Raw genomic sequence first — 14,262 nt, forward strand, 5'->3', positions numbered from 1 at the left:
AAATAATTTTATAAAATTTGCAGTTTAATACTTCACAAAATTTAATAAAATTTCCAACATCAACAAAACATACAATCAATCAATTTTTTGATAATATAATAAAATTTACAACATTTAATGAATATTAATTAAAATTATAAAATTCAACGAATTTCACACAATATAATAAAATTTACAAAATTTAATAAATTTAATAGAATTATACGAAATTCAATAAAATTTACAAAATATAATCAAATTTACAAAATTGAATAATATTTGCAAAATATAATAATGTTTATATGTAATAAAATTTACAAAATTAAAGAAAGTTTTCAATATTATACTATTATATTTTGTAAATATTATTAAATTTCGTAAATTTCAAAAATTTAGAAAAATTTTATTAAATTTCGTATCATTCTATTAAATTTAACAAATTTTGTAAATTTTAGTATATTGTGTGAATTTTATTGAATTTTGTAATCTTTATTACATTTAATTAAATGTTGCAAATTTCATTAAATTTAGTGAATACTATAAAATTTTGTTAACTTTATAAAATTTTGAAAATATTGTTATATTTTGTAAATTTTATTAAAATTTGTAAATTTTATCAAAATTTGTAAATATTATTAAAGTTTAAGATTTGCGAATTTTACTAAACTATGTAAATTTTATTAAATATTGGAACTTATTTTATACTGTGAAAATTTTATGAAATTTTGTAAAGTTAACAAAATTTTATAGTATTCACTAAATTTAATAAAATTTGCAAAATGTTATTAAATTTCATAAAAATTACAAAATTCAATGAAATTCACACAATATAATAAAATTTACAAAAGTTTTTAAATTTAATAGAATTATACGAAATTTAATAAAATTTTCTAAATTTTTGAAATTTACGAAATTTAATAATATTTTCAAAATATAATAGTATTCATTTGTAATAAAATTTCATAAAATTTGCATAATTTTAAAAAATTTCCAAAATTTTATAAAATTTACACAATTTAAAAAAAAGGAACAAAATTTAATAACATTTACAAAATACAATAATATTATTATGTGATAAAATTTACAAAATTCAAAAAAATTTGCATAACTTTATAAAATTTACAAAATTAAATAATATTTTCAGTATTAAATACAATTTACAAAATTTCATAAAATTTGCACAGCATAAAAAAAATTTCCAAATTTAATAAAATTTACATAGTTTAGTAAAAAATTCGCAAATCTTCATCTAAAATAATATTTACAAATTTAAATAAAATATACAAAATATAACAAAATTTTAAAGTTAACAAAATTTTATAGTATTCACTAAATTTAATAAAATTTGCAACATTTAATTACATTTAATAAAAATTACAAAATTCAATGAAATTCACACAGTATACCAAAATTTACAAAATTTATTAAATTTAATTATACGAAATTTAATAAAATTTACAAAATTTTTGAAATTTTCGAAATTTAATAATATATACAAAATTTGTTTGTAATAAAATTTTCAGAATTTCATAAAATTTTCATAATTTTAAAAAATTTTCAAATTTTTATTAAATTTACATAATTAAAAAAAAAATAACAAAATTTTATAATATTCACAAAATACAATAATATTATTATGTAATAAAATTTACAACGGTCAATAAAATTTGCATAACCTAATAAAATTTACAAAATTAAATAATATTTTCAGTATTAAATACAATTTACAAAATTTCATAAAATTTGCACAGAAAAATAGAAAAATTTTATAAAATTTACATAGTTTAGTGAAATTCTCAAATCTTAATCTTTAATAAAATTTACAAATGTTGATTAAATTTACAAAATATAACAATTTTTACAAAATTTTATAAAGTTCTCAAGATTTGATAGTATTCACTAAATTTAATAGAATATGCAACATTTAATTGCATTTAATAAAAATTACAAAATTCAATTAAATTCACACAATATAATAAAATTGACAATATTTATTAAATTTAATAGAATTATACGAAATTTAATAAAATTTACTAAATTTTTGAAATTTACAAAATTTAATAATATTTACAAATTATTATAATGTTATTATGTAATAAAATTTACAAAATTCAATAAAATTTGCGTAATTTAGTGAAATTTAGAAAATTAAATAAAATTTGCGTAATTTAGTAAAATTTAGAAAATTTAATAAAATTTCCAACATTTTATAAATGCTACAATTTATAAAATTTCATAAAATTTTCATAATATAAAAAAAATTTCAAAATTTAATAAACTTTTGCTAATTTTAAAAAATATTACAAAATTTAATAATATTTACAAAATGTAATTAAATTTTCAAGATATAGTAAAATTTACAAAATCCAATTTAAAATTTACATAATTTACAATTTTTAATAAAGTTTCCTAAAATTCACGAAATTTAATGTGAATTACAAAGTTTACAAAATTTAATGAAATTTACAAAATATGATTTATTTTCAAAATTGAATAAAATTTACAAAATCTAATAAAATCTTAATTGTATGAAAAAATTACAACACAATAATATTTCCATATTTAACAAACTTTTCGAAATATAAATAAATTCTAATTAAATTCATCAAACATACCGAAATTCACAAAATTTCATGAACTGCAAAACATAAAATAAATTACAAAATTTTATAAAATATACAAAATATCTTGGATAATAAAAAATTTCATTAAAATAACATTTTCAGATAATTTACTGAATTTCAGAAAATAATCAAATTCCAGAAACTTCATAAATGTCACGTACCGAATTTTATTTATTATTTAATTAAATAGAAAAAAATGGAGCGGGTCCGACAGTCCATAACTCTTGTTCCACTGGAATTTACTGTCTGTCTGTCGTAGTTTTATCTAGCCATTTTAGGTTGGCAGGGCCCGGGGCTGCCAGAGTTTCTCTTAATTTGGTATCTTTTCTCGTTCCTGATAAACTGTAAGAGAGAGATAAAGAGGATCAAACGGCGCACGGATACTTACAGCACAAATCATGAACATCCTCAGACAACATTTAATTGCATTTAATAAAAAAAAATTAGATCGCTTGAATTCAAAAAAAAAACGATCATCATTGCTTACCGAGGGAGCAAGCGTTTCGTTCGGCTTCTTCCGGTTCGATGTTGAATGTTGAAGCACTTTATGTGTTTTAATAATTTATTTCAGTTACGGATTAATATGCGATCTAACAGATAGGATGCTCTTTTTTTGAACTCGAGGCATGCTTTCCGGCGGTGCTAATCCACTGCCGAAGTTTCCGTGGCAAAAAAAAAACGAAACACGATGGCTTGGGAAATTCCTCCAATCACGGTACCGGTCCCTGGGTAACGAAAAGGATTGTAGTGTTTGTTTTGCCCTCAAAAGCAAGCGAAAAGAATATTATTTAATTTAACTGGTTTAGTATAGGAAGACTTTCGACTTTATTTAACGAAATTACTTGACAGTAGAGGTATTAAGAAGTGATCAAATTAGATATTGTATCCGATTTTAACACAATTCGCTGATTGGGAGGCGAGTAATCCGTAAAATATCGTGATAAAATAACTCAATAAGTCAGACAAGTGACAGTTACTTTTGTAATTTTCAATTTCAATTTCGATTGTTGTAAGTAACATATCGGATTTTTGCGTCGATATGTGACAATGGACGAAACATGAACACCCTGTAATCAAAACGATCATCATCTGAGTGGATCGTTTGAAGCCGATGAACCACGTTCGAAGCGTCCAACGGCACAGCAATCAGCTGGCTTTATTATTTTTGGATGCTCTTGGTACAACCTTCCTCGACCGTCTTGAAAACTAATCAATACCGAATACGTGTTAGATCGCTTGAATTCAAAAATCAAGAAAAAATATATAAAAAAAAGTTTAGTTTTGTGAGTTATTGTGCTAAGAGTGACGCTACTTTTGTTATTTTCAGAACAATTAATCAAAAATAATTTAGTTTCTATTTCTTTGCGTTTCGTCTTTGGCTCGTCAGTTCTTAAAGCAGTTCAAATTGAACTGCCATCTCGTGCCTAGCAGTTCAACTTAAACCGCTAAGCAGACGCAAAGTTTGCACTACTTATGCAACCCTCAAACAATATTGCACAAGTGCTATATTATTTCTGACGTCTCAGGCGTAAACGAGTGACGGCTTATTACTGGCCGTTGCAGAATGTGAACATTTAGGGGTTTTGTTGGTTTGTGCAAAAAGCACATATTTTGTTTCTATTTCTTTGCGTTTCGCCTTCGGCTCGTCAGTGCTTGAAGCAGTTCAAATTGAACTGCCATTTCATGCCTAGCAGGGTTGCATAAGTAGTGCAAACTTTGCGTCTGCTTAGCGGTTTAAGTTGAACTGCTAGGCACGAGATGGCAGTTCAATTTGAACTGCTTCAAGCACTGACGAGCCGAAGGCGAAACGCAAAGAAATAGAAACAAAATATGTGCTTTTTGCACAAACCAACAAAACCCCTAAATGTTAATAATTTCGTGTTTTAATTTTACATTGTTTCTTGATGGGAAAAATACCGTTCAAGCAAAGCAATGGCTTGAAAAGTGTTATGGCGACTCCGCTCCATCAGAAACAACAATAAAACGTTAGTTTGCTGACTTCAAACGTGTTCGTTTGAACGAAACAAACCGAAATTTTTGCATCGATATGTGCCAATGGATGAAACATGGATTCATCACTTCACTCCGGAATCAAAACGATCATCATATGAGTTGACAGCCGCTTGTGAACCTCGTTCCAAGCGCCCGAAAGAACAACAATCAGCTGGAAAGGATATGGCCTCGGTATTTTGGGATGTGCGTGATGATATATATTTATCGACTATCTTGAGAAAGGAAATACCATTAACCCTTTCACGACCATAAGATGTGCAGGACGAAATATGTCAGTACAAGACAATATTTTAGCTATTGGGGGTGTAAATTAAGATAACATCACCAGCAAAACATAGCAGGGTACATAAGTTTCCTATAATTTCATGGGAAATATTTTTCCCTATGATTCATAGAAATAAACAAAAGAAGAGTTGGGGTTTTTTTTATTTAAAAGATATTTTATTCAGGCCTATTTGCGTACAAGCTTTACGTTTTTTTTGGTATTGGATCTCGTTGTCACCCTTTTTTTAGGGGGAGAGGAGCTTCCATTTTCCTCCTGCGAGGATTGAGGGGCAGTTTGTTCGTGGTTCGTCTCGTCATCCATCGCCGTGGTATTGTTGTTGATTTCGTTTCTAGTTGCTGTAGATGCGCCTTGTTGTACATTGTTTGCGGTTGCTGGTTGGTTGGATGGTAAGCTGTTAACTGCAGCTGGTGTACTTTTTTCTATAGGGGTTACGTTGGATGGTTTCGTTGAAGGGGATACTTCCCTGTTGTTGGTGACTGTCAAAGGTGTACTGGGGTTGCTTGGGGTTGATGTGAAGGAAGCACCGTTGTCCTTTGGTATAGTTGTCTCCTTGTCCGGTTTATCACGTGGCTTACCGTAGTGAACAGCTTTTTGGCAATATTGACATGTGGCCATCTGATTGTCATAGGTAACAAGTGATTTGCACGGTATTCTTGTATCCTGACCGAATGTCACATAATAAGGTATAGACCTCCTCAAGCGCATGCGTAACAAACGTACGCCACTTAGAATACCGGGGAAAAAATTCTTCCACTTTTCTTTTTCTATAGAAAGAATCTCTCCGTATTGGGACATGGTAGGGCGAATATAAGGATCGATGACGCTTGAGGGTAGATCATGCACACGCACTTCTATAGCACTATCTTCCATATATACTGGAATGTTGTACTTGATATTTTCATGCTCCACATAGTGCACATTATTATTGTCTTTAGCGAATTGAATTGCATCCAACTCTTTATAGAACTGGATATAAACAACATTATTGGTCTTATTGCATTGAAGTAAATGCACACGTTTAATGTCAAGATGCATTTGCTCCTTAAGCAAACCTTCAAGTTCTCGTATCGAAGGTCGAATTTTGCACTGTCTGAAGTTAACAATAATTGTATTCTTTCGTACCGGCGGTAGCTTTTGTTCGTTTGGTTCACTCATTTTCGAGGTCTATTGTTCACTACACAATACTGTACTTGGTTTCTTCTGTCCCCAACGTAAGCGGTTTTGTTTTATCGTATGACTTGGATGAGATGTAAACCCGAACTAAAGAGTTGGGTTTATTATGTCGTAATTTAATTTATTGCTTTAATTGATTTAATTATCAGAATAGTAACATAAATAGTTAGTTATGGCTATTTACGAAACGATTTCATGTACTTGTGGACGTTGCACATAGCACATTTATTATGTGCTCTATTTTCTATACTTCATTTTGCACAAACTTTTTTAGTTGCAATAAAGATTGATAGTTTTTTTTTGCTTATTCGTTCAGAAACATATTTGTCACCTTGGAAAAAAGTTTTCTTTAACATTCAGTAAAAAAACATCGATTTAATAGTAATTGCAGAATCTATAACGATTTTTAAAGAAGGGAAACATATTTCCCTTGAGCGTCAAGGGGTTCACAGTGAATGTTATTGAAGAAACGACCGCATATGGCAAAGAAAAAAGTTTTGTTTCATCAAGACAACGCACCGTGTCACAAATCAATCGAAATAATGGCAAAACTACATGAATTGTACTTCGAATTGCTCCCACATCGCCCGTATTCGCCAGATTTGGCTCTCAGCGACTACTGACTGTTCGCAGACCTGACAAAAAAGCTCGCCGGTAGGAAATTTTTCTTCAGTCGGTTCAACAATGCCATTTCTTCGGGCTGTTTTCTGCAATGCGTTTTTACGCAGACCAGAACAGCTCAGTTCATAGTGCATCTTTTCGATAAAGTTTAGGTTTTAGGCTCAAGTCCTTCCCGAATGTTCAACCACTGTTTTCCAATTCATTCGACTTTGATCTATCACGAAACGTTGTCAAGAAATTGTTCCTAGGGTTACTATCTAATTAGTTTTAGTTTTAGTTAGTTTTGAAATGCTATGTTTAAGTGAAATGTATCATTTGGATGATTGTAATCTGTTGATGCTAAAGATGAGGAGGTTTTATGCCTGTTGGAGAGCAAATTTGACAGAAACTAACTCCGCCGGGCTTTTCCCTGCTCTAAATAAACAAATACTGCATTTGGAAGTAGTTAAAGAATGTGTCCTTAGAATAGAGTTGCATTTAATTCCATGTTTCAAGTTTAAACTCTACCGATTCATTTAGAACTGCTATGCATCGTTGAGTCGAAAACGAACTAAGAAAACTATTTGAATTGATTTTTCGAGATAGAGTCCTTCCAACTAATCTCAGTTCAGTAGCCCTCGAACTAAACAATAAACAACAAAAGAACTACGCTTTCAATTATTAGCTTCAGAGCGTGCAATTAAATTACTATTCAAACTAGGATGGAGTGCCCCAGCGATAATGGATTTTCTATTGAAGGGAACCTGCTGCAATCTTTACAAAGGAAAAGATCGATCACGAGTTCATTTTTGAATCGACTTGCTTCGACACCCAAAAGGGAACGGACGGCATTCAATCAAGATAAACAGATACAAATGTTGGTTCACAGCTGTAACGAGCAAGTTCCCTTGATGGCAGTGCTCTTGAAGAATACACGAATACAAAAAAAAGTGCAGACAAAAGAAGGAAATAATCGAAGCCACATAGCAGAGGTCTCATCCCAGCAAGGAAACCATAGCCCAAGTTTGCGATACTTCCGAGTGCCGGTAGTGGAATCGCAATCGAGTGCAAAAGCTACCGAATGGCAATTGTGAGTGATGAACAAATATTTTCTTCCCATGGTGCTGGTATTCGATTCCTGAAACATGGGTTTCATCCTCCCATTTTTCCTCCCTACATCGCTACACGAGTCGACGAAGACGACCATCGATGGTTGGTTGGATGAGCCAAGCGAATGAATGTTTGCCAAAGTGGGCGGTATAGTTTGTGATGGGAAAATTTTTAAACTATTTCGATAATATGTACTGCGAACGTTTTAAAGTTATTCAATATACGAGCTTTCGTGCCCGATTGCACAGCTGCTGGCGGTAAAATGGAAGGTTTCCGACGTTTTACCAAAATTGAATTCGCTCAATGTCATGGCGAGTCATTCTAGGGAGTAAATTATGGTCACGCTTTCGTTAGCAGCTGTCGGGCATCGTTAGCTGCACGGTTCTATTATGGGCAGTGATTGCAATTGAACCGCTGGGATACCATTCTACACACAGGCATACACACACAATCACATTATTGCACTTGATTGAACCTGCTGTTTGGATTGTTAAATTCGGACGAAAACCGCGACATTCAACGTTCGAAGCTCGAATCAGGATTTTGTAATATTCGTTCCACTCAATTGACTAAAAAAATAAAGCCAGTCTGCTGACGGTTTATTAAGATTTTGTCGTATGTTCGGAATTCAAAGCCTGGAATGAATCCTTTTATCAACAGAATGTACTACATTTGGCAATGCTTTGCTTCTACACATTTCAGCTGCGAGGAGCAGTTTAAGAATCACAATAGTCATATTTACTCTAGTATAACCTACAAAATTAAATTGTTGGCGGTTCCCAGGCAACCAGTATGCACTAATAAATGCTGTCATAGAAACTTTTATTAGCACCGAGATTTCTTATTGTTCTATATCCGTAATTTAAAAGCTCATCTGTTATAAATCAATCAGAATTCAGCATTTTGAATGCACATTAGCCTTAAATAAGCATTATTAATGAAGAGCCGTATATTTTGCGCCAAAGTCTTATGGTCTTCTACGATGGTTTGAATTTTCAAAACTCCAGAATTGGAAGTCGGAATCACATAAAATTCACCAATTATTTATGGTTCCATATGTTTTGCCTTTCTCATATAGAAAGCCTTTGCAATCGCTGTGAAAACCGACTTTACAACCGAGTGTCATATACCAATCGACTGTATGTGTGTGTGTCAGGGTGGCAAGTGACCGGGAAAATCGGGAAAACCGGGAAAAAGTCGGGAATTTTAGTGAAAAACCGGGAAAAATATTACTAGCTCACCTATGAGTAACAGATGTTAGCATAATGATTTTTTTTCAGCAATCGAAGAGTAAGAGACAATACCCAATTTTGCGTTTGAGCGAAATGTTTAGTACAAGTGTTGAAATAACTTATTGTCCATTGGAAATTGGCCCAACACCCCATGTCTCGTCCAACGATTTTTAGAGGCTTGCAGGTAGTTTTAAATCAAACAGGAATCATCAGAGTTTTTTTTAAGTTGTTATCAATAACAGCATAATGAAAGCTCATTTTGAAAAATAAGGATAATTTGGATGCTTCTGTTGGATTTTTATTAAATTTTTAAATATGTATTCAAAACACCTGCAAAATTTATGGCAAAATCTCTAGGTAGCTCAGGGAAAATATGAAAGTTTTTAAGTTTGCTAATAATTGCCCTTGTTTCATCATAATTTGTTTCAGTAAGGTTATCTTGAGACAATACTTGTGTTGTTATGCTTATTTTTCTGTGAGATATCAAAAGGACTCGCAAACTTGGAAGAGTTGAAACTGGTTTCTGAGAACCAGTACAGAATCTTAGAAAGATTTGGAAAATTATTTGATTTGTTCAGTGAATCTATGTTTAATTTTCTTTTAAAGGTCCTCAACTATTCCATAGTAGCATCACAAGAACGTTGATATGGATGTAGACGAAGGTGAATTGAATCAAGTTTGAGCTTTTGGAACTTCAATAAAGTAATGATTTAAATAATTTACGGCGATATCTATATTTCCCAAAACAATTTCAGGGTTTACATTCGATAGTATTCTAGTCGATTAGTTCTAAGCTGGTAGAATATATAACTAATTGAACTAATCATTGCTTGATTTGAAACCCTGAATGTTATTGATTGATCTGCTAGAATCAGATCAATTGTAGAAAGATTTCTCATAGAAGATAAATTAGTTAAGCTATTGGAAATAAAACTGGTTTAAAACCAGCGGAGAGTTCATCATGAAGAACTCGTACTTTCTGATTATTCTACGAGCATTTAGAATCCTATTTAAAAAAAAACATCCGAATATTGTGCATTTTAACAGTTATCATTTGATTTATTTGCCCAACACGCATTGAAATCGTAAACATTGTTTATTGACTAACAGATATATTAGAAAAAAAATGGTGTTTTAAAAGAGCAAGTCTACGGTTTTGCGAAATCTTAGATATACATACATCCAATGATTTTATATTCAATTCTATTACATGTAAATTCATCTGAGGGTATCGTTCATTGAACAGATGTACTTGCAAACGATATAATTTAAACAGTTTATATCCATATAGCAATTTATTGCCGATAATTTGGCAGAAAGCGGCTCGATATTTTTCTACATTGTATACAAAATTTTCAATCTGGTAGAAGCTGCTACAAGAACTCGCTGTCTCTCAATGCATGAACCGTGCAAGAATTTTTCTACATTTCTTCGCTCCACTTCATACTCTGAGTTTTTCACACCCCTAACAAAATAACATATATACAGTCCGGCAATGATCCAAGAGAGAATCGCAAATTGATAATTATCGCAGATAATTCGACTTGATGATTCTCATATTAGGTTACAATATACAATATTTCAAAACCCTGGTCTGGAGCATTCACAGACATTTTCATAGACACCACTTATACAAAGGTTAATTGCACATAGTTAGAAAAAGCGGCAATAGTAAAATGATTCTGTCGCAATTATCCACTGCCCGTATATCGAGAGAATTTCGCTCTCGCACTGGTGTTTATTCTATGTTATATGAACCATGACGGTGTTTTGTTGCTGAGATGATATCCGTCTCTCTTTGATGGCAATGATTGAATATTGTGAAGAGTTGGTAGAGAGCGTTCTTTGGTACGATAAAAGCCATCCTTGGCCATTCTGCCGTTTATAATTTTCCCGCTGATCTGAGATTTCCACTTTTACTTCCGGAAGGAGCGAAGAAAGCTCTGTACAAAATGATTTGAAGTTGCAAGCATAGATTGTTCCGAGTGGCAAGCGTTCGTTATTGGGATTGTTGTTCCTTATGTATACAAAAAAATGATAAAAACAGTCATGTGCACTCGGTTACGTGTAGCCAAAACCCCTGAATGACTTGGAAAAGGCTTTATGCTTTTCTTATACGCACATGTTATAATTAATATTTTTTTATTTTTTCGTCGAAATGCCTGGAAAGTAATTGAATCCTCAATTAGCGGGCCTATTACAATGATTCGTTTTTGGACATGGGATATCTGTTTAAAGTTTATATTAAAAATTAAAAAAAAACTAAACAGGGGCGATTTGAGCCTATTCCAAAAACTGGGAATTTTTATCTCAAAAAACCGGGAAATTGAAATCGGCTATTCACTTGCCACCCTGAGTGTGTGATTCAAATGAAAGGTCTTATACTCTTAAACAATTTTCTTGAATTTCATTTGGATCCAACTTCCGGCTCCGGATTTACAAGGAAGTATGTGCAAACTTATTAAAAAATTGGCCACTCAGTTTTCTCGGAAATTTCTTAACCGATTCTCACAAACTTAGAAGCAAACAAAAGGTCTTGATTTTTTTTTAACTAATCCAGATCCGACTTTCGGTTCCGGTATTACAGTGCGATTAGTGAAAATTTTCATTTTTATAAAACTTACTGCTAAATTTATCTAGTTGGCAGATCTTGTTAGTTAGTGAATATATAAAGCTGCTTTGGGACTACTAGACCTTGCGCGGACCGACCGAAATTAGCTCTGCGCCTAATTCGTATTACTGTTTTTGAATTAGTTGATTTTAACAACAAAATTTCCAAAATAACTATGAAATTAGTCAAAATTGAGAATTTACTTTGCTGGAAAAAACTCTTATTTTTAGATAATGTGTTTAGTTGGCGAATACCCTGGACACAAACCAGCAATATTTCAATCCAACACGAAATTCTCATTGACAACTAATTTTGTTATTAAAATCAAAAAATCTGTTTCTATTTATCTATCACCATCATTACTGAAGGACAGCACAAAGAACACAAAAATGAAATTGGTTTTATTAACAAGCTCAATTTGAACCAATTTGAACAGTTCAATTTGAACTGCTATGCAGTGATGAGTCAAAGACGAAACGTAAACATATATAAAAAAAAGTGTTCGTAAACGAAGGTTTGGGTGTATTCAAATTGTGTGGTCTTTTTTACGCGGATTTTTATGTGTTATTTACGCGAATTTCTAAAGTTACGCGATTTTTTTTCCTTCTCTAAGTCGTTTTTTCCAAAATTTATTTTTGCGATTACATCATGTCTCAACGTTTCATGCATTTCTAAACCATTTGGCATCAAAATAAAATTCTTCAGTTTCAGCAATCAAACAATTCAATCAATCGTCACACTTTTGAATCCGCGATTGCATAGGAGTCTGCTTAGATTGATCTTGATTAGGAACCAACACCGAACATTGTTTGTTTTGATTTGTATTTGTTTTGTGTCCGACGAAATTACTCCAATATCCCATATGTATGCAATTATATCTTTGTACATACTTGCGATACGGATTTTGATATTTAAGCTTCTTTTCGCCAAGCTTGTGTTCAAGTTTTGTATGCAAGCAGTTATTTTTATAGCGTTAAGTTTCTCTAACCATTCTGCGATTTCGGTTGAAGCGATAAACTTTTTCTCATGATCAATCGAGTTGATCTTATATAAATTAGAAATTAATCTCAACCACTCTAAATTTACCATGGGGTTTTTGCTAATTTCTCAGGCGAAACGACATAACATGGAATTGCATCCGAGCTTGCGTGACACAAGCTTCAAATCGTTTTATGTCACTTTTTGTCTTGCTGTCTAGCAACAACCTACCTCTAGCATGCTACACGTAGGACTGAAACGTTAGCTTTAATATCGCTTCTATTTATAGATTCGCGTGCTTCCAACAGCTTCGCTTTTGCATCGATTGACCAATCAGAGCGATGCTTTCCCTTTGATATATCGCTTACTCCTTCTAAACCGTCGTCTGTGGCAGGGAAATCCGATATTCCGGAGATTTTTAGCAGACAAAATAGGACACTGTTTGCTACTAATCAAAATTTCAATCATATATAATTGAAAATACGTGGCTTGATACATTTAAATCGAAACTTAAAAATATTTCCAATGAAATGATGAAATAATATTAATAATTGATACAAAATATACTGAGCTGTAAGTGTTTAAAACATGACGTCATTACGTGTACTTTTCCTTGAGTTTCTGATTTGCACCATTGTATAGAAAACAAAGATGAGTTCGTCATCAAAAATAAAATTTGAGATTACACCAGATCTGGACGTTTCATGTAATTCTAAGATATTTGGTATCAACAAAAATTTCTTGAGTTTTGCGAATTTTTTACACGTATTTCCAAAGTTACGCAGATTTCCGAATTTAATCAGTTTTTACGAAGTACGTATCCCCGTGTAAAAAGAGACCTTAGTGTATATTCAAAAATTCATTACGAAGCAATAGGAGTTTCTTTTACAAACCAACAAAGCGTGTGGTAAGCCCACTGCGCTCAATCACTGAAAATATTCCTGGTTGCCATGTGTCGATTTTGCCTGTTATGCTTTGTGCGACGTTTCGGTCAACTCAAGCAACTCAAGTTACATCTCGTCTTAATGCTCTTCTCACATTGGTGATTGAAACAATCTCTACATAGCTTGTTCCAGCTTATTTAATTTGAAAAAAAAAACAGTTATCAAAGAATCAGTTAGTTTCATGCTACTGAAATAAGAGCTCTTCTATTTCGAAAGCTTATTAGTTTTTAGTTCCAAAGAGAGTAAAGTTAAATGAAACTAAGACTACCGAAACACTTTGCATTCGATACTAGTTAATTCGAAATCGGTGTCAATGCAACGTTTTGTTCTCTGAATGGCATGCGTTTAATCAATGTCCAAGCTTCAATTTTAATTAAAATCGAAATAAAACCAGTTCCCAAAAATCAATCCGGTGATGGCGGTGGATAGTTACACTTCGAAGGATTTATGGGACGAGGCACATTTTTCACTAGTAATGAGAAACGTGCTTTTGAAATCAGACACACTAACACCGTTTGACCACAAATCCGTTCACTACACACTTAACTAAAAAAAATCATGTGATTTTCCCGGATTCGACACGATGTTTTCAATTAGGTATTCCGTGGTACTCGGATAATTTATGAATGTAAGTTGAATACTTGTGTTTTTGAGTGTATTTACCTACTCCACCGGATAATATAGATTGCACTCAATGTTTGCGTCTATTTCG

At 32.0% G+C, this 14,262-nt stretch overlaps 2 protein-coding genes across 5 annotated transcripts in view; both read left to right on the forward strand.

Moving 5' to 3' along the window:
- Positions 1 to 14,262, forward strand: part of LOC131434875 (ankyrin repeat and fibronectin type-III domain-containing protein 1-like) — a 359,205-nt gene that overhangs the window by 281,872 nt on the left and 63,071 nt on the right. The gene's annotated exons all lie outside the window — the stretch shown is intronic.
- Positions 1 to 14,262, forward strand: part of LOC131434893 (uncharacterized) — a 63,815-nt gene that overhangs the window by 46,645 nt on the left and 2,908 nt on the right. The gene's annotated exons all lie outside the window — the stretch shown is intronic.

The sequence above is a fragment of the Malaya genurostris genome, chromosome 1 (assembly GCF_030247185.1).
Source record: "Malaya genurostris strain Urasoe2022 chromosome 1, Malgen_1.1, whole genome shotgun sequence".
In the NCBI taxonomy this organism is placed as follows: domain Eukaryota; kingdom Metazoa; phylum Arthropoda; class Insecta; order Diptera; family Culicidae; genus Malaya; species Malaya genurostris.